The 21874-nt window shown below is 36.1% G+C and overlaps 1 long non-coding RNA gene across 3 annotated transcripts in view; it reads right to left on the reverse strand.

Annotated features, from left to right (window-relative positions):
- LOC110257824 overlaps nucleotides 2691-21874 on the reverse strand; it is a 180454-nt gene continuing 161270 nt past the window's right edge. The window contains exon 4 of one of the 3 annotated variants that reach the window (XR_002340831.1): nucleotides 2691-3458. This is a non-coding gene — a long non-coding RNA (uncharacterized LOC110257824). Of the gene's footprint in view, nucleotides 3459-12558; nucleotides 14015-15858; nucleotides 16418-21874 lie in introns of those variants that run through there. The other 2 variants (XR_002340832.1, XR_002340833.1) reach the window with 2 other exon arrangements.

The following is a 21874-nucleotide window of genomic DNA, read 5'->3' on the forward strand; positions in this document are numbered from 1 at the left end:
GTATTTGATTTTGTGAGGTACAATTTTAAAGGGTATCGTATTTTTGTATTCCTTTTCTAATGTTTCATTGCTGGTATACAGAAATGCAACTGACTTCTGAATGTTAATCTTATATCCTGCTACTTTGCTGAATTTGTTGATCAGTTCAAGTAGTTTTGGGGTTGAGTCCTTAGGGTTTTCTAGGTATAATATCATGTCATCTGCATACAGTGACAGTTTGATCTCTTCTCTTCCTATATGGATGCCTTTGATTTCTTTTGTTTGTCTAATTGCTGTGGCTAAGACTTCCAAAACTATGTTGAAGAGCAGTGGTGAGAGTGGGCATCCCTGTCTTGTTCCAGATTTGAGTGAGAAGGCTTTCAGTTTTTCCCCATTGAGGATTATATTTGCTGTGGGTTTATCATAAATGGCTTTGATTATATTCAGGAATGTTCCCTCTATACCCACTTTGGCGAGGGTCTTGATCATGAATGGATGTTGGATTTTGTCAAATGCTTTTTCTGCATCTATTGAGATGATCATATGATTTTTGACTTTTTTTTTGTTAATGTGGTGTATGATGCTGATTGATTTGCGTATGTTGAACCATCCTTGTGAACCTGGGATGAACCCAACCTGGTCATGGTGTATAATTTTTTTGGTATGTTGTTGGATTCGGTTGGCTAAGATTTTGTTGAGAATTTTTGCATCTATATTCATCAATGATATTGGGTGATAGTTTTCTTTTTGGTGGTATCTCTGTCTGGTTTTGGAATGAGGGTGATGGTGGCCTCATAGAATGTCTTTGGGAGTATTCCTTCTTCTTCAACCTTTTGAAAGAGTTTAAGGAGGATGGGCACCAATTCCTCTTTATATGTTTGATAAAATTCACCTGTGAAGCCATCTGGTCCTGGACTTTTATTTGTAGGGAGTGATTTTATGACCTCTTCAATTTCATTTCTAGTGATCGGTCTGTTCAGTTGGTCTGTTTCTGCTTGATTCAGTTTTGGCAGGCTGTAAGATTCTAGAAAATTGTCCATTTCTTCCAGATTGTCAAACTTGTTGCCATACAGTTGTTCATAGTATGCTCTTATGGTTTTTTGTATTTCTGCTGTATCCGTTGTGATTTCTCCTTTTTCATTTATAATTTTGGTGATTTGGGTTCTTTCTCTCCTCTTTTTAGTGAGTCTGGCCAGGGGTTTGTCAATTTTGTTCACCTTTTCAAAGAACCAGCTCTTGGTTTTATTAATTTTCTCTATTGTTTTTTGAGTCTCTATTTTATTGATTTCTTCTTTGATCTTTATAATTTCCTTCCTTCTGCTGACTTTAGGACTTTTTTGTTCTTCTTTTTCTAATTCGTTTAGGTGGAGAGTTAAGTTGTCAATTTGGGATCTTTCTTCTTTTTTGAGAAAGGCCTCTATTGCTATAAATTTCCCTCTGAGCACTGCTTTCGCAGCATCCCATAGATTTGGAGAGGTTGTGTCTTCATTATCATTTGTTTCAAGGTAGTTTTTAATTTCCTTCTTGATTTCCTCATTGACCCATTGGTTTTTTAGTAGCATGTTGTTTAGTCTCCATGTAGTAGGTTTTTTCTCTTTCCTTTTCCCATGGTTGATTTTTAATTTCATGGCATTGTGGTCAGAGAAGATACTTGAGATAATTTCTACGCTCCTAAATTTATTGAGATTCGCTTTGTGTCCCAATATGTGGTTGATTCTTGAGAATGTTCCATGAGCATTTGAGAAGAATGTGTATTCTGATTTTTTTGGATGTAGTGTCCTGAAGATATCAATGAAGTCTAACTTTTCTATTGTTTCCTTTAGGATCTCTGTTGCTTTATTGGTTTTCTGTCTAGAGGATCTGTCCATTGATGTGAGGGGGTATTTAGGTCTCCTACTATGATTGTATTCTCATCCATATCTCCCTTTATGTCTGTTAATATCTGTTGTATGTATCTGGGTGCTCCTATGTTTGGGGCATATATGTTGATGATAGTAACATCCTCTCCTTGGTTGGATCCCGTAATCATTAAATAGTGTCCTTCCTTGTCTTTCTTTATGTCTTTTGTTTTAAAGTCTATTTTGTCTGATATGAGCATTGCGACTCCTGCTTTTCTGTCATGTCTGTTGGCGTGAAATATTTTTCCCCACCCTTTCACTTTCAATCTATATGTATCTTTTGTCCTAAGGTGAGTTTCTTGTAGGCAGCATATTGAAGGTTTTTGCCTTTTTATCCACTCAGCCACTCTGTGTCTTTTGATTGGGGCATTCAGCCCATTGACATTTAAGGTGATAATTGATAGATGATTATTTATTGCCATTTGAACCTCGTGTTCCAGTTGATTCTATGGTTCTCCAGTCTTCCTTTTTTTTTTGGTTGGATGGTCTCCTGTTATTATCTGCTTGAGTGTACTTTTTTTTTCATTTTTTGCAAATGCAATATTTGGTTTTGGCTTGTGGTTGCCCTGTTTTTTAAGTATGCTAACCCCTTCCCATAATTGTGTGTTTTAGCCTGATGGTCCTGTAAGTTCAAACACTTCATTACTATATTAAAATTAAGAAGAGAGACATACAAACAAACAAAAAGGGTTATTTACTTCCTAACATCCCTTGCCCACATTTTATGGTTTTGATGACTCTTTTATTTTTTTCTTTTTAATTTTAGATGTGCTTTTTTTGTTGTGTTTGTGGGAGAGGGCGAGCGTGTCCCCCTACTCCTCCGCCATCTTGTCCTCTCTCCAGGTTTTTTTTATTGTAGATTATCTTTAGAGTTCCATCCCAGGTTCCAGAAGAATTGGGCCATTCCAACTCTCCACACATCTATCCAGCTTCCACATAGCCACCTCTGCTTCCCATTACCATCTACTTGTCTCCCTTCATGGCCTATATTAGGGGCTCAGTATATATTTAGAACTCCAAGGAAAAGCAGTTCGCATTCCCAAGAGTAGCTCTTTGGACATGAAAAATGGGTCCACAGTCCCAGTGATAATGCTTACCATTCTACCTGAAAGAGAGACAATCTAGTCACCCTCATGGCTTTAAGTATGCATAAGTAATTACATTAAAATCATATTCCAATTCAGGAATTCAAGGCCAGAGAAGAAGCTGTATGTTAAATGCACACCCCCCTTACATCTGAGCCAGTGGTGATCAGTGGAGCTGTTACCAAACTCAGGTTCGGCTGCTCACTGTTCAAAAGCCAATAGTTAAAAGGCAAGTGTTGGTAGAAAGGAAAGTTGCTTTAATCAGAAAAGCTGGCAACCTGGGGAGAAGACTCAGGTCCCAAAACCAACTCTCAAGATTCTGCTCAGCCATGAGTTTTTAAAGGGAAAGGGGAAAGTAATCTCAGTTAATCATTGAGGCAGGAGGTCACACTTGTAACAATCTTTCACCATCTGCAGGCTTGTCAATGCCTTGTAATCTTTTCCTTCAATGCTGTCTTTTTCACACAGTTTGTTCACAAGATGACTGAAGGTGAAGCTAGGGAAGAGATATGGTCATCTGTTAATGACTTATTCTGCATTTCGACTTCTTTGACCTATGTAAAGAACCAACAGATTAGGCAAAGTCTTGTGTGATCAAAAGATCTGAAAGATATTCTTGGGCCGAAGATGAATAGAGCACGGGGTTGCCTGGCTTAAGGTTAGTGACAATATAACTTTGCTAAAGGGACAAGACAAGAAGGGCCTCCTGCATGCAGAGAGCTCTTTCCTGCCAACAGCTGCTTACAGAGCAACATTTGAGAACCACTGCTCTGGCCTAAGTAATAATGAAATTAATAGAACCAAGACTTAAGCATAATCCGCTAAACAAATATAATAGGTAGGTACTTTAATGACAGTGCCATCTGTTAAACACTGAAGGAAAATGAGGTAAAGAGAGGTTAAATTGAAGTCAAGATAAGTTGTCCAACTTCACACAGGGAGAGGAAGAGCCAGGACTGCCAGCCAGGTCTGTCTGAATAGAGAGTTCCGGGCTTCTCACTCTTTTCTACTTCATGTAGTATAGAAATACTTGTTGGGGGGTCTCTTAAAGCCTCTGGACTCCTCCTTAGGATAAGTACTTAAAAAGGAAACTGAGGATGCTGAAGTTTGTTATCAATCTATTAAAAGTGAATACAGAGTATAGTAACGTACCATTTTTGCGATGCTTTAGGTAGCAATATATAGGGACAAGTCTAACAACTACTACAGTTACAAAGTAATGATGAATGTAAAGGGTATTTTGAGATAACTTATATCTCAAAAGGTGATGTGAAAATATCTATGATATCTACTGATAACAAAGTCACATGTACTGCTAATACAACTGTGCTTTGTTGCCTACATTCATTATGAAAGGAAATTCTGGCTTTCAGCTTACTGAAAAATATCTATATCTGTTCTATCATCTATCTGTCTATCTAGTTAAATAGATATATCTTTTCCTTCATCCAAGTTTATGGACTCTTAGAATCCCATCCACAGACCCCAGGATAAGGAGTTCTGTAGAATTCGTTCTCTTTACTAGCATGATACACAGGCTTTCGTTAAAATGATTAAAGATAAGTATCTGTTTCCTTATAGCTCCGATAGTCAGTGACTCTAATACATGGTGAAAATAACGTGACTTAGTCAAAACATAATTTAAAAACCAGACTATAAAGTCAATGATACATTTCCAGTGCATTGTTCTTGAAACAGTGTACATTCACTCAAATGAGGCTTCTTTATTTGGTTGGTTTTTGTGTTGAAAACTTTTTAGACCTCCTAATATCAAGTATGAATTGACTCTGTACTGTCACTTGGGTGGTCTTTAGTTTGATCTCTTTGCTATTTCTCCTCTGTCCTCAGCTGTGGTTGAAGACACACATTCTTCTGAAAGTCCCTCTCAGATTCTAGTCATCAGGTCCCCACTCCCTTTCTTCTCCTCTAATTCCTCTTGTCTCACTTTCGAAGTTTAAGTCCTGTATATGATTTTGTCCCATTCTTTTTTTAAAAAAAATTTTGGCCATGCCCATGGCATGCAGAAGTTCCTGGGCCAGGGATTGAACTCACACCACAGCTGTAACCAATCCCACAGCAGTGACAATGCAGGATCCTTAACCAGCTGAGCCACCTGGGAGCTCCTGATTTTGTCCCATTCCTTTCTCATTGTTCCCTCTCCCTGTACTCCCATTCTTCTTCTCTTCAGTTTTTCTCATGTCACTAGCTTTTTCCTCCCTTCCAAAGATAGTGTTCACCTATCTCTTTTTCAAAATAATACAAAATATCCTCTAACTCATCCACACTCCCAGGGTCAAACTCATGACAAGTAAATTGTGCTTTCTTTTCTCTAGTTTCTCAGTACAGACATCCTCAGTATCCTTAGGAAATCTGACTAATATCCACATCTCTCTACTTAAATGTCCCTATTGACATCAACAAAGATGTTCAAGTTGCCAAATCCAGCATCCTTACTCTCTTTTCATTTGCTTGGAATTTTCTGGGGTATTTTGCATTGTTTTCCTCAGCTATTTACAGTCCTCTCTCTCTGTCCTTTCTCTACTCTTTAATGACCCCTTTTCTTTCTCCCTTTCCTATTTATGAATCTTATAATGCAAACCTATATATATGTAAATTATATCATATTATATATGTATATATATAGTCTGTGAATACTACATATCTTATAAAATATATGACTCAGAGGTTTTATATGAGGATAAAATGTTTTTGCATAATTAATATGTGGCATTTGTTATATACAAAGTTAATATTTAATGGATTGCATATACTGTGTATCTTATAGATATGATTTATACATATGTATGCATATTGTGTGGATACATTTAACCCTCACAATAACTACTGAGATATATACAATTATTTTCTCAATTTTACAGAGACAGAAATGAAGGCACAGAGAGGCTGGTTCACTTGTCCAACATCATAGAGCTGGTAAGTGCCTGAACTAGTATTCAAACTGGTATCTTTTAGGTAAAGGGCCAGGGCTCATTGCTATTTTACTATGCACTTCGGGTTCAGTTTCCAAAGAGAGAACACAGCAAATATGTTCTTCAATTTTATTAGAGACATTGAACCCCAAACTGCAACCTTCTTCTCCTTGAATAACATACGCCTTCACTACAGCCCTGTTCATGCTGAGACTTCCATGATTATACAGGTTGAAATCTCATTTGACTCCAGCTTTGAGAGTTTCCTTCCCTTCCTTCTGATTTGATTGTCAGTGGCTATGATACCTTTTGCCACTTCTGCATCCCTCCCTTTCCAGCTCACGCCACACTAGTTCAGGCCCATGCTTCCTCTTGCCTCAACTATAACATCAGCTTCCTAGGGCTCTCCTTGCTTTAAGCAATTTTATGCCACTGCCATGTGTATCTTTCCAAGCAGCATTCCAATTATTCCATCCTCTTACTCAAAAGCATTCCATGATTTCTTATTGCCTAAGAAACTATAAACAGACTATTTGACATAATATTGAAGGTTCTTCAAGTATGTCACACAACTATCTTATCAACTGCATTTCTTTTCTCTATCATTATAATTTGGCCACTGAAACTATTCTTTATCCTTTATGCCAATCTTTGTGCACTTCCCACTTTTCTCTTCCAAAGTTCTGCCTTCCCTTAAAGACTTGTTTCATCAAAGAACCTTTCCTGATCCCCCCTCTACTCGAAAAGTCCTGATTTCTTTCCCTTCAGAAAATTTCTAGCTGCTGATACCTCCCTTACAGGACTTGGGTTCTGATCCATACTTTTGTGCCTTATGTATCTTCTTTACCATAATGTATAATAGCACACTGTCTGTCACTTAGACAAATCTAGTTACTATTTGTCAAAGTGACTTTAGTTGGACATTTCTGCTAGAGTTGCCTACAACAGTCACACTAAAAACTCTTCCCCTTGTTTTAATGCAAAACACATTTATCCACCAAATGATACTATCTAAGGGGTTAGCCAACTTTATTCAGCAATCTTAATCAGAAAATGAAATTCACCCTCAAAGTACACATTTTTGTTTTTTTACCATTGGAAATACTATTATGAGTGTGATGCAAGATCTGAAAGCAATCCCAAATGAGGAATTCAAAATAGAATTCTGGTTCATTTCCCCTTCCAAGGGTCTCTGGTGGCCTCTTGTCAAATGAGAATATAATGCAAACCCCTTCTCTGCCTCCCAAGCCCCTGCTAGTTCTGGCTCTTGCTCACCTCCTGAATCCTTTCCTCCCACTCCCTCTCTCCTGCTTGCTCTTCTAGTCATACAAGACTTTTTGCAGCTCCTTGAACTTGTCAAGCCTGTTCCTGCCTCAGATCTTGTGTCCTTGCTGTTGTCTCTGCCCCAAATGCTCTTCTTCCACACTTGCAATAGCTCTTTCCCTACTCATTCAAGTCTCTGCTCAGAGTCACTCTACCTAAAAGAGTCCTCAGCCTCACTCCATCACCCTCTACCTACTTACCTTGGTTTTCGTCATAATACTTACAACTCTCTGAAATTATCTGGCTTGTACATTAATTGTATCACTCCCCTTTATAATATATAGCCCAAGGGCTAAGTTGTTTTTTTTTTTTTTTCCCACTGCTTTGTCCTGGGCACCCAGAACAGAACCTGGCACATAGTAGGTTCTTAACACATAACTCCTAAAAAAAAAAGTATGACTAATAAATGAATACATGCTTAGTAGCTACTATAACAGGGGATGTATTAATTTAAAAGAATTCACTCTAGTGAGAGAATTATCCATGTGGAGTGACAGTTACACTTCATGTATCCAAATATTTGAGCTTTCTCAGGGAAGCTTATCTGCTAGTCTGGATATGTCTTGGTAATATTATGTAAGAGAAAAAGGAACAAAAGCAGTAAAGTCTGTTGTTGTCAGAAAATGTAAAAATGCATGCAGCTTCTTTTCTTCTTAGAGAACCCATATTCACAGCTGAGGTGGAGTCTCTGATGCTCTTCCAGCAAAGGAAGGTTCAGGCTTGTCTTAGGCTGAAAAACATTATTTTATGTAACTCCAGCAATCAATTGTTTGCTTAGATCCACACGGGACTATCAGTAAAGGTCACAGGAAAGCTCTTTTTTTTTTCTTGCTCATTTTTTTGACTTCCGATTGAAATGAGGGAAATCTCTTATGTAAGTTACTTTCTCATATAATCAACAATCATTAAAACCCCATTTATACAAGCAATCCATTTTATGTTTTAATAAATGTATTTTTATTTACATATATAATTTTCATAAATGCATTATCTGCAGGCATATGCACATGCACTGTGTGCAAACATTTTTGTTCTTTGTCATTTGACTTCCTTCTCCCAATTCAGTTATTCCCTGCCAGGTAACGTACGTTAGCAAATGTGTATGTATTTATTTGTAAGATATATGCACATATGCTGTGGAAGCCCTTGTTAAAAATATAACATATATTCTTGCATATTTTATTCATGTTCACACACACATACACAGAGATAGATCTACATATCTATGACTATGTATATATATTTATATCTACACACAAACCTATATACATTCACACATAAATTTGGAGTGGTAGAGTTTTTTGGGGGGTTACTTTAAAAATCTAAACAGTATTCTATACATTTTCTTGTATTCATAGTTTCTCAAGTTAGAATACACTGTGGAAATTCTTTCCAGTCACTTGTACAGCTCTACTTCATTATTTTTGATGCCTGCATAATATTTCATGGTGTAGTTTCATGCAGCTCTTATGACCACTTCAAAATGGATGAGCATTCACTTTGTGTTTTTAAACACTTTTTTTTTTTTGCAAAATAAACATTAAAGGGCAACCTAGCAAATCCTAAATGTTTACATCTATAAGTTTGATTCCAAGGAACTAGTTTGCTAAATGAAGGATGTTTTATTTTTTTTTTTAATTTTATTTTTTTGTCTTTTTGCCTTTTCTTGAGCAGCTCCTGTGGCACATGGAGGTTCCCAGGCTAGGGGTCGAATTGGAGCTGTAGCCACCAGCCTACACCACAGCTACAGCAACGCAGGATCCGAGCCGCGTCTGCAACCTACACCACAGCTCACGGCAACGCCAGATCCTTAACCCACTGAGCAAGGCCAGGGATCGAACCTGCAACCTCATGGTTCCCAGTCGGATTCGTTCACCACTGCCCCACACAGGAACTCCAGGATGTATTTTTTTATATTAATAAGTATGATCAGATAGCTTTGCAAAAAAATACTTTATTGTATTACATTTCCTCTATATTAAGAGAGCATCCTTTTTAATCTGTATTTCCAGAAAGGACAGGCATTACTGATTATTTAATTTTTGGCAGTTTGATGAGTGTAAAGTGAGATTTGTTTTGCTTTAATTTGCATTTCCCTGACTACTAATGAATGTGAACATGTTTGCAGACTATTTACATTTGATATTGTGTAAATAGCCTGTACACACCCATTGATTACATTTCTTTCTATTAGATTGTTTTTAATCTTAACAGGAGGAAGTCCTGTTAAGTAGGAAGTCATGGACATTATAGATATTAATCCTTTTGTCATCTATATTAAAAATATATCCCAGAACACTTCTGACCCCAACAAAATGGAATAGCCCCATTTTTTCTTAGATCTTCCACCTTATGTTTTAAAAACCCTAAACATAACTCACCAAACAAGCATAGGAAGACTCTGAAAGGTGGAAAGAAGATGGCACAATGTTGTAAATCAGTATGCTTTACATCCCCTTTCTGGGAGAAGCAGGCAATAATTACCCTGCAGAGTGGTGTAGGTGGTCCCAGCAGAGAGCAGATCTTCCATCCCTTAGCCTGCAGAAGTAAGAAGTGCTCTGATTCCCCTCCCAGGGTAGTGTCAGCAGGGTCCAGTGGCAAGGTGAACCTCTTCCACCATAGCAATGACACTGTTCTAAGTGATCAAAGCAAGACTAGCTGTTACTCTGCTTCCCCGCACAAAATAAATGGGAAAATATCCTATGCTCATGAATGTAAAATGGGGTAGCCCCTACGGAATACAGTATGATGTTTCCCCAGAAAGTTAAACATAGAATTACCATATCATCCAATAATTCCACTTTGGGTATATACTCATTTATTGTGTCTAACTGGTGGATGTTGTCAAATTTTTATCTATTTATTTTTAACTTTATTTTATTAGGGCCACACCTGTGGCATATGGAAGTTCCCAGGCTAGGGATCGAGTTGGAGCTGCAGCTGCCAGCCTATACCACAGCCACGGGAACACCATATCTGAGCTGCATCTGTGACCTACACCACAGCTCACAGGAATGCAGTTCCTTAACCTACCGAACAAGGCCAGTGATCTAACCTGCATCCTCATGGATCCTAATTGGGTTCATTACTGCCAAGCCACAGTGGGAACTCCCACTGTCAAATTATTAGAATTGAGACTTCTGATTCCAGTGGAAGACTTCGCAAGAAATTTGATCCATGAACATGAGGAAGGCAAAGCAGTCCAACTGAAGTGGGGACTGTAAGCCCAGAGTCCTACAACTCAGCACCTTTCTTCCCCTTACTCCCAGGGCAGTGGGCACTCACACTCAACTGCACAACTCTAGGCTTCCCCTGAACACAGCTGCTAGAAAAATCCTCCCTCAGACATGGATTTCATCAAGCTCCGGCACAGGCATCTCTTTTGCTGCCTGGTATTCTGGCACTGCCAAGAAATTGAGTATATTATGTGTTATCATCTTTACACTTCTGAAAGCTCTTGCTTAGTATGTCCCTTCCTCTCTATATAGAATTTCTTATACTTTTAACTATGTCCTAACCCTTGCTTCTTTTTTTATCTTTATTTTTAAATTAATTTTTTAATTATAGTTGATTTACAACGTTGTGCCAATCCCCACTGAACAGCAAAGTCACCCAGGGAAAAAAAATACATACACACACACACACACACATATTCTTTTTCTCATATCATCCCCCATCATGTTCTATACAGTAGAACCTCACTGCTTATCCATTCTATTTTTTTAATAATGATTTTTATTTTTCCTGGATAGCTGGTTTATAGTGTTCTCTCAATTTTCTACTGTACAGCAAGGTGACCCAGTCACACATACCCATATACATTCTTTTTTCTCCCATTATCATGCTCCGTCATAAGTGAGTAGACATAGTTCCCAGTGCTACACAGCAGGATCTCATTGGTTATCCATTCCAAAGGCAATAATCTGCATCTATTAACCCCAAATTTCCAGTCCATCCCACTCCCTCCCCCTTCCCCTCTAACCCTTACTTCTTAACAACCTCTTTTTGTTTTAATTTCTCAGAATGACAGTAGCTATTTTAGCTTCTTGATCTTTTAGAAGAACCCACTATATTTCCATTGATGCCATTGGTTTTCTAAATTCAGTTTCATTTATTTCTGTTCTTATCAATATTATTTCCATCCTTCTGCATGATTTGGGCTGAATTAATTTTTCTTTTATACTTTCTTAGGTGAAAGATTAGAATACTGATTTGAGTCTTTTTATTGATTTTCTCTATCTTTTTTTCCTGGCCGGTCTAACTAAAGGTTTGCATATTTTGTTATTCTTTTCAAATAACCAGTGTCTACTGTCACTGATGCTTTCTTTGTTCTTGAAAAATATAATTTATCTGTTAGACGTTTTGTAAATGCCAATTGGATCAATTTGGTTGATACTTGTTTTTTTCAGGTTTTATTTTCTAATTTTCTATTTGTTCAGAGAGGAACCTTGATGTGTTCAAATGTAATTGTAGCTTTGACTATTTCTCCTTTCCCATTCTCTCAGTTTTTGCTTAATGAGTTTTGAAGCTCTGCATTTAGGTACATACATATTAAGGACTGTTACATTGTCTTGGTTAAATTGAGTTTTTTTTTATCATTATGTAATTAATATCCCCTATTTATTCTTGGCAACTTTCCTTCTACTGGAGTCAATTTTTCTGACATTATTATGATTATCCAGTTACCCGTTTTCCCATTTTCATTTTTTCTAAATAGCATATAATTACACTTTTTTGGTTTGTTTTTGGTATACTGTACTATGATGTTAATCCATGTATACTTTTGTGTAATCACCAGTTAGGATACTGAACAGTTCCATAACTGCCTCTCTAAAACAAACAAAAATCCCTTCCCATGTGCTTTTTATACTCATATTCTCCTCCACATTGAACCCTGACAACTACTCATTTTTCCTCCACATCCATAGTTATATGTTTCAAAGAATGTCAGAAAATTCAAGTAATAACTTGTGAACACTGAATTCTTTCACTCAGCAGTCTTTGAGATTTTTCTGGCACTCAGTGTCTGTCAATAGTTTATCCCTTTTTGTTGCTAAGTAGTATTCCCTTGAATATACATAAGTTGGTTTATCCATTCACACATGCAAGATTAGACTGTTTACAGCTTTTGTCAAATATGATTAAATATATAACAATCACGTATAGATTTTTGAGTGAACCGGTTTTTATTCCTCCCAGTCATGAGATTGTTGAGTCAAAAGATAACTGTATATGTATATAAAAAATTATGGGAGTTTCTTGGGGGCTCAGTGGGTTAAGGATCTGGCACTGTCACTGCTGTGGTGTGGGTTCCATCCCTAGACCAGGAACATCTGCATGCTGCGGGCACTGCCCAAAAAAAAAGAAAAAAATTTATGAAGTCATTTCCCACAGGGGCAATTCATGAGAGTTCAAGTTGTTCTTCATCCTTTCTAGCAATTGGTAATGTCAGTGTTATTTTTTAATCTGGTCACAAAAGTAAGTTGCATGTTATGGTGCTTTTAATTGGCTTGTCTCTAATGTTTAACGAAGTAGAAAATTTTTTCATGAGTTTATGTAACATACGTATGCTAATTTTAGTGAGGTATATTCATCCCACTTTTAAAAACTGAGTTTTTCCCTTTCTTTTTAAATCTTGAGATTCCTTTATATATCCTTAGTTGATTTGTAAAGATTTTTTCCAGTCTGTAGCTTGCCTTTTTCTGCTCTTAAGCATGTCTTTTTCAGATAAATACTTCTTGTTTTTAAACATTGGAGATGTTCAATTTATTTTTCTTTTTCCAGAATTTTGGGTGTCCTTTTTTCAGACCTCTTTGCCTAATTCCAGGTCATTAAATTTTGCCCTATGTTTTTGTATTTGAGATTTATACTTTTCAATTTGCAAGTCATCAAGGGGAGGACATTGAGGAAGGAGTGAAGGAGCAACCCCCTGCCCCTGATGTTAGCACACAGAAGCTTTGGGCAAGGTCCCTGATGAAGTTTCCTGACTCCATCAGAGTCTGAGGGAATCTTGGGATCATCTGAGAAGACTTGACTCAGGTCAGGAAAGAGAGGTTTCCATATGGGGCCTCTGAGGAAGAACAGAAGGACCCTCTCCCTACATATACAGAGAACCTCAGTCCCACCCGACCCTTGAGGCCAAACTCCAGAAGCTCCAAGCATCCCCAAATGTGTTGTTTCTAGACTTCCATCCTGGAGAGCTTTAGGAATTGGATGTGAGGCTTCCTCTGTGGGCTGTGGCTTCAGGTCAGAAGATGTGAGATCTCACCCAGTCAGACTTCAAGCTGAGGACCCTAAAGAAGGACTGAGGAGACCTCTCACCACTAATAGAGGAGGCTCCAGGCCTGCCCTGCCCCTGCTGTCTTCCATGAGAAGTTTGAAGCACTTTGCCCCAGATGTGCTGTATCTGAACTTCCATCTTGGGAGCTAGGGGAAGGCTTTTTCTGAGGGATTCAGCCTCAGATGAGATGAGGGAAGAGTCTCAGAGCCTGCCACATACTGATGTGAGGACCTAGAGGGAGAACAGAGGGGACCTCTCACTGCGTACAGACAGAGCCTCACAGAAGCCCTCCTCTAGTATTAGTCCTGAGAGGTCCCATGCATGGATGTCATGTAAAGACAAACCTCTGCATCCCCTTGACTTTTTAATTTGGCTTGGCAAGGAGATGGTGGCTTTGACCCAAGGCACCAACCTCAGGTAAATAAATGAGAGGGGTGCAGGCCCTGCAAGTGTAAACATGAGGATCTTGAGGAGGACTGAGGGGACGTCACAGAATCCAGACTTTCTCTGCTGTCAGCCCTAGGAAAGAAATACTTCTTAATTTTGATGAAGTCCAACATATCACTTCTTTTTCTGTTTGAATCATTAATTTAATTTGTATTCCTCTCATGGTTAATGATGTAAAGGAAATTTTTATGTGCTTATTTAACATCCATATGTCAACTCTCCTAAAGTTTATGTGATGTATTTTGCAGATTTAAAAATTAAGTTGTTTATTCTCAAAATTTTCAATTTTGAGGCTTCTTTACATTCTATATAGATCCTTTGTTAACTATTTGATTTGCAAATATTTTCTCCCAGATTGTAGCTTTGACACACATTTGTGAAGACATTCAGCATCATATGTCATTTAGGGAATTGCAATTTAAAAAAATATTGTTTTATAAAATACACCTATTCAAGTGGCTAAAATCCAAAACAGCAAATGTTGACAATGATGTAGAGCAAAGAGAACTCTCAGTAATTGCTGGTGGGAAAGCAAATTAGTACAGGTACTTTGAAAGACAGTTCAGTTCCTTACAAAGCTAGGCATAATCAAAAACTGGTTTGTGATTTTAACAAATACAAAAAATAGAATAAGTGTAATCTTAACACTGAGATGAGAATCTTTAACCTGAACAGTAGCTTATGTATGAAAATGTCCATTATCTGTGTGTTATATTTTAATTTGGGGATAAAAGTGAGTTTAAGGCTATTTTAAAGGGTATGTAGAAGGAAGATTTCACCTAAGTTTTATGGCTCCCAAGTCACTCTCAGAATATTAAGAATGTTGTTGCTTATCTGACTTTCATATGATAGAGGAAAAACAGAGCTAGTGATTTACACCGGTTTTTCTAAGCCAATAACGCCATAACAAGAACCTCAAAGCCCCTGGCAATCATTCTTATGAACAACACCTCCTTGAATAAACAAAACATACATCACACTAGGCCTACAGGTGCCTTTTAGGTGAATACAACATTCAAAAAAATAAAGAACCTCCTGAGTTTCAGCATTGAGGATGCAAGAAAGAAAATAACTGAGATTTTCAATAAACTGTAGGTTCAGCAAAAATAAACTTGATAAAATGATGCATTGCTGTTTCTGTAGCAGAAATAACTAATAGAGTTGAGACTGCACAGAAGTACACTGTTCATCTTACATTAAACATTTTTTTCAAATAAAATATATGCAAATCAGTTCTGTGCAGTTTAAAACTATGATTAAATGTATAATTTAGATGCTTAATTGAACTTTTTATTGGATTTTTAACAACAATTCTCTCTGATATATATGTGTAATTAACTTATTGAAACCATCTTTCCAAAATAGATTTATACATTTTATAAAGATTGTTTATGTTGCTAACAGTGTATTTCATATAGTGATAATAAAATTATATTTACTTAGGCTTTTTAAATGGAAGTTTCAGAAGAGTTGAGTTTTCCAGTATTTTCATATATATACGAAAAAATATATATAGCTTTAGTTCCTGTTCTGGTAATGACAGAGTAGTTTGCTTCAGAATAATCCTCCCACAGGTAATATTTATAAACTAGCCCACATTTTTAAAAATATAACTAGGAGTTCCCGTCGTGGCGCAGTGGTTAACGAATCCGACTAGGAACCATGAGGTTGCGGGTTCGATCCCTGCCCTTGCTCAGTGGGTTAACGATCCGGCGTTGCCGTGAGCTGTGGTGTAGGTTGCAGACGCGGCTCGGATCCCGCGTTGCTGTGGCTCTGGCGTAGGCCGGTGGCTACAGCTCCGATTCAACCCCTAGCCTGGGAACCTCCATATGCCGCGAGAGCGGCCCAAGAAATAGCAACAATAACAACAACAACAACAACAAAAGACAAAAGACAAAAAAAAAAAATATATAACTATTTGAAAGCACTAGAGTGAGACTGAGAGTAGACAGAAACTTGAAGGGATTGAACCTTTGAAAGAAGGAGCCTGCACTGGGTGAGAGTCATGATTATAGGACGTTTCCCCTATGGCATGCCTCTGTCTTCATAGAAGAGGGATCCACGCAGTTAGGCAGAAAATCGGCATCCTATTGGCTTAAAGTGTCAGAAAAGGGAGCATGTAATAGCCAAATTTTGTAGAACATGAGGAGGAATATCCCAGAAAGGAGGAAGTCAAAGTAAGGGTTGCCCCAAAATATGCATATGAACTCCCTTCAAATGTTTAGTTGAACTATGAACTATGTTTACATAGGAAAAAAGTCCCAAAAGCCCAAGTGCAAAACTAAAGTTGGAAGGCTGAAAGACACAAGCAGAAATTTCAGTGGTTGCTTGCTTCAGGGGTGACCAAGTTAGCAGTGCGAGTCCAAAAAGGTTAAAATGGCTTGGTAAAAACCTTGAGGTTCCACCATCCAACCCAAAGAACGTATAAAACGAAGCTTCCAGAAGGTGAAGGTGATCAATCAGTAACTTATCTGCCTGAAAGAACAAAGAGCAATGATCTTCAAAGGACAACAGAATTGAGTGTCTGTATTGTGTAAACCAAAATGCCTAGTATACAGTAACAATTAAGCATGCAGTGAAGCAGGAATATGTGACCCATGGCAATATTGCAGATTTGGGAATTAGTGGACACATTGTTTTCAGGTGTTAATACAGACAAAATGTTAACACAGTTATATAAGAATCCATAAATTAAGTAAAAAAAAATGCCAAAAGATATAATTCCTATAGACTATGTCCTCTAAGCAAAATATAATTATATTGAAAAATAATAATAAAAACAAATTATGAAAGAAATTCTAGAATTTTGAATTGTGTGAAATGAAAACATAGCATATCAACTTGGGGGGATGCAGTGTGAAGTAGTTTGCAGAGAAAAAAATCTTGTTTTAAATTCCTATATTACAAAAGAGGAAAGTTCTCAAATCAATAATTGATATTTTTACCTCAAGAAACTAGAAAAAAGAGCAAAATAAACCCTAGAAGAAGTAATAAGTATAAGAACAAAAATCAATGATGTAACAAAAATAGTGGAGTAAATTAACAAAACTATAAAGTTGGTTCTTTAAAAACATTAACACACTTGATTAACATCTTGATGCTAGATAATAAAAGTGATAGAAATACAGATGATAGCGCCAGAGAGTGACAGAGACAGACAGACAGTGAGAGAGTGGGAAGAGAGAACAAACAAATGTCAGTATCAGAAATGAAAGCAGGATATCATGACAGATCCTGCAGATGTTAAAAACATAGTAAGGAAACATTATGAAAAATACGTCAGTAAATTTGACATCTTATAACAAATTGAAAATAACTTGAAGAAAATTTACAACTGTCTCAAAAAAATAAAATAGCAGAGTTCTCTTGTGACACAATGGTTTAAGGATCCAGCATTTTCACTCTAGTGGCTCAGGTCACTGCTTTGGCACAGGAACTTCCACATCCCATGGATGTGGCCAAAAAGAAAAAAATAAAATAAAATAGAAAATATATAGTACCCTGTATTTATTAAGGAAGTTAAGTTCATTATCAAAAACTTTTGCCACACTATCACAAAAAAAATTCCAGATGCAGACAATTGAACTGGTGGTGATTTTTATCAAACATTTAATGAAGTAGGGATAATGATATGTAACACAATATTTCAGAAAATTGTGGAGCGAGCACTTCCCAACTAATTTTATAAAGCATGTACAAACATGCCAAAAGTTGACCCTTAATAAAACTGAAACTCACAACTTTTATGTTGTATGTTTTTTCTTTACCAGCAAGTACAAACTTATGCCATAAATTTAGAAATATTTTATAAGAAACTATTGCCCAATATCCCTGTTAAATGTAGAGATATAAAACCTTAATAAAATATTACCAAATTAAAGTTAGTGATATGTTAAATAGGTTCAATATAATCAAGTGGGAATGTGAGGACACAATTTGTTTTAAAATTTTAAAACCTCTTACTATAATTAGCCATATTAATTGAAAAATGGAAAAAAATCATCTCAATAATTAAAATATTTTGACACATCATTATGCATTTATGGCTTTAAAAAGTACTCTCAATTAACTAGAACTAAAGGGACATTTCCTCAGTCTGGAAAATGGGCCTCTATTAAAACACTTGCATCTAACACTGTCAACTATGTCCACTTTGCTCCTAAGTTCAGAAACAAAGAGAGTATGCCCACTTTCACATTTATTCAATAGCCAATGGGCCAAAGGAGAAATTACAAGAGCAATTAGAAAATAACTTGAGGTGAAAGAAAATAAAACACAACATAGCAAATTTATAGATACAGCAAAAACCACACTCAAGGAAACTTTATTTAATGTGGTAAACACCTACATTAAAGAAGAAAGATCTCAAAAAGTAACCAAGCTGTACATTCTAAGGAACTAAGAAATGAAGAACAAGGTAATCCCAAAGATAATAAATGAAATAATAAAAATTAGAGTGGAGATAACGACATAGAGAATAGAAGAACAAAGAAAGCATCAGTGACAGTAGACACTGGTTATTTGAAAAGAACAAAATATGCAAACCTTTAGTTAGACTGGCCAGGAAAAAAAGATAGAAAAAATCAATAAAATCAGAAATAAAAGTGAGGAACTCACTAGCAATCCTGCAGAAATAAGAATTCTAAGAATGTACACAAAGAAATTAAGTAATGTAGATAACAATGGAAAAAAAAAACATGCTTAAGAGCAGAAAAAGGTTCATCAACAAATTAGATAATGTAGATGAAGTAGAAAATACCTAGAAATACAAAAACGTCCAAAACTAACCAAAGAAGAAATGGAAAATATTTACAAACTTAAATCAAGAGATAGAAGTAATCTAAAAACTCCCAACACAAGTAAGCCCAATATCGGATAGTTTGAATGATGATTTCCATCAAATATTTAAGGAAGAATGAACACAAACCCTTCTCAAACTCTTATAAAACACAGAAGAGTGAACTCTCATGGCAACACTGCCCTGACACCAAAACCAAAGACATCACAAGGAAACAAAGTTACATACCAGTTACCTCTAATGAATATAATGCAAAAATCCTCAATAAAATCTTGGGAAACACAATCTGGGGGCATATTTAAAGGATTATACACTGTGACCAAGCAGAAATTAGCCCAGATGTAAGAGTGGTTCAACATAAAAAATGAATGAATGTAATACATGACATTTATAAAATGAATGCTCCACATAACCAACTCAATTGATTCATCATTAAAAATAAACTTAACACACAAAACTCTCAGAATAGAAGGGACAGTCTTAAACCTTATAAAGGCTATGTCTTAGTTTGACTACTAAAAAAAAAAATCATAGGCTGGCTTTAACAACAAATTTTACTTGTCACAGTTCTGGAGGCTGTGAAATCTAAGATCAAGGGGCTGGCAGATTTGGTTTCTGGTAAAAGCCAACTTCCTCGTTTATATACAGACACGGATAGGCATCTCGTGTCTTCACAAGGTGCAAAACAAGGCTAGAGAGCTTTCTAGGTTCTTTTTAATAATGGCACTAATCCCACCATTATGACCAATTTCTCTCAAATGCCCCGTTTCCCACACCATAACATTGGAAATTAGGACTCTTTCACAATTGAGTATGTTACCTATGGGTTTTGCATAAATACCTTATCATGAACTGGATACTTGTGGACTGAATTCATATGTTGAGGGCACAAACATTCAGTGCATTAATAAGATATTTGTGGAAAAATCCATAGATAATATCATACACTGTTGTAAAAAACTAAGAGTTTTCCTTCTAAAATCAGGAACAAGACAAGAATGCCTGCTATTGCCATTTCTATTCAACACTGTACTGGAAATTCCAGGCAGAGCAATTGGGAAAGAAAAAGAAATAGTAGACATCCAAACTGGAAAGCAAGAAGTAAAATTATGTCCACTCACAGATGGCATTGTCTTATATGGAGAAAACCCTGAAGAATCTACCAAAATAGAGCTAATAAACAAATCAGCAAACTTGAATGATGTAGGTTAACACATAAAAATCAGTTGTCTATCTATACTCTAACAATGAGAAATCCCAGAAAGTTTTTTTTTTTTTTTCTCTCTCTCCTGGTAATACTATTTTTTTTAATTTATAATGATTTTTATTTTTTTCCATTATAGCTGGTTTACAGTGTTCTGTCACTTTTCTACTGTACAGCATGGTGACCCAGTTACACACACATGTATACATTCTTTTTCCTCACATCATCATGCTCCATCATAAGTGACTAGACATAGAATTTTTTAAATGTCATTTAAAATAGCATCAAAAAATAAAATATCGAGGAATAAATTTAACCAAAGAAATAAAGACTCGCATACTGAAAACTACTAACATTGCTTAAAGACATTAAAGAAGGCATGTTCATGGATTAGAATACTTAATGTTTAGTATGGAAATACTCCTCAAAGTGACCCACAGAATCAATGCAATCCTTATCAAAATTGCAACTGCCAAAGTTTGCAGAAATTGAAAAATTCATGCGGAATTGCAAGGAATCTCAAGTAGCCAAGATAATCTTGAGAACAAAAGTGGAGGACACACAATTTCGTATTTCAGAACTGCCTATGGCACTACAGTAATCAAAACAGTGTGGCAACGACGTAAGGATAGGCATATAAATCAATGGAATAGAGTTGAAGGTCAGAAGTAAATCCATAGACCTAGAGTCATTTAAATTTTTTAGTGTTTTATTTACTTAATGTCTCACTAGAAGCTGACAGAAAAACAGAACTTATCATCTTTCTTTTTCTTCCAGTTTGATTGAGATAATTGACATACAGCACTGTATAAGTTTAAGGTGTACAACATAATAATTTGACTTGCATACATCAAGTGGTTATCACAATATGTTTAGTGAACATCCATCATTTCATATATATACAAAATTAAAGAAATAGAAAAAAATGTTGTGAAGAGAACTCTTAGGATTTACTCTCTTAACAGCTTTCATGTATAACATACAGCAGTATTAATTATATTGATCATGTTGTATATTACATCCATAGTACTTATTATCTTATAACTGGAAGTTTGTACCTTTTGACTGCCTTCATCCAATTTTCCTTCCCCCCAATCCCTGCCTCTGGTAACCACAAGACTAATCTCCTTTTCTATAAATTTGTTCATTTGTTTGTTTATGAAGTATAATTGACCTACGATTCTATGTTAGTTCCTGTTACACAGTATAGTATTTTGGTATTCCTATACAGTTTTAAATGATTACAATGATATGTCTAGTTGTGATATACAAATATATTATGTAATTATTGACTATACTAACCAAGCTGTACATTTCTTACACATGACTCACTTATTTTGTAACTGAAGTTTATACCTCTTAATCTCACTCACCTCTTTCCTTCCCCACACCCTCCCATCTGGCAACCACCTGTTTGTTCTCTGTATCTATAATTCTTTGTTTTGTTAAGTTTATTCATTTGTTTTCTTTTTTAGATTTCACATATAAATGAAATCATACAGTCTTTCTCTGAGTTATTTCATTTAGCACAGTTCCCTCTAGGTCTACCCATGCAGTCACAAATGGCAAGATCACATTCTTTGTAATATATATATAAAATGTATAATATATATAAAATGCATCATGATAAACTGTATCATTTTATCACTTAACATGATAAATAGTAAATGTATCATTTTATATATATTTACATATATGATGGAATATATGCCATATTTTCTTCATCCATTCATCTATTGATGAGCACTTGGATTGCTTCCATATCTTGGCTTTATAAATAATGCTGCAATGAACATAAGGGTGCCTATGTCTTTTCTAATCAGTGTTTTCATTTTCCTTGGATAATATCCAGGAGTCAAACTGCTGAATCATATGGTACTTCTATTTTTAATTTTTTGAGGAATCTCCATATTGTTTTCCATAGTGGCTG

The sequence above is a fragment of the Sus scrofa genome, chromosome X (genome assembly GCF_000003025.6).
Source record: "Sus scrofa isolate TJ Tabasco breed Duroc chromosome X, Sscrofa11.1, whole genome shotgun sequence".
NCBI lineage: Eukaryota > Metazoa > Chordata > Mammalia > Artiodactyla > Suidae > Sus > Sus scrofa.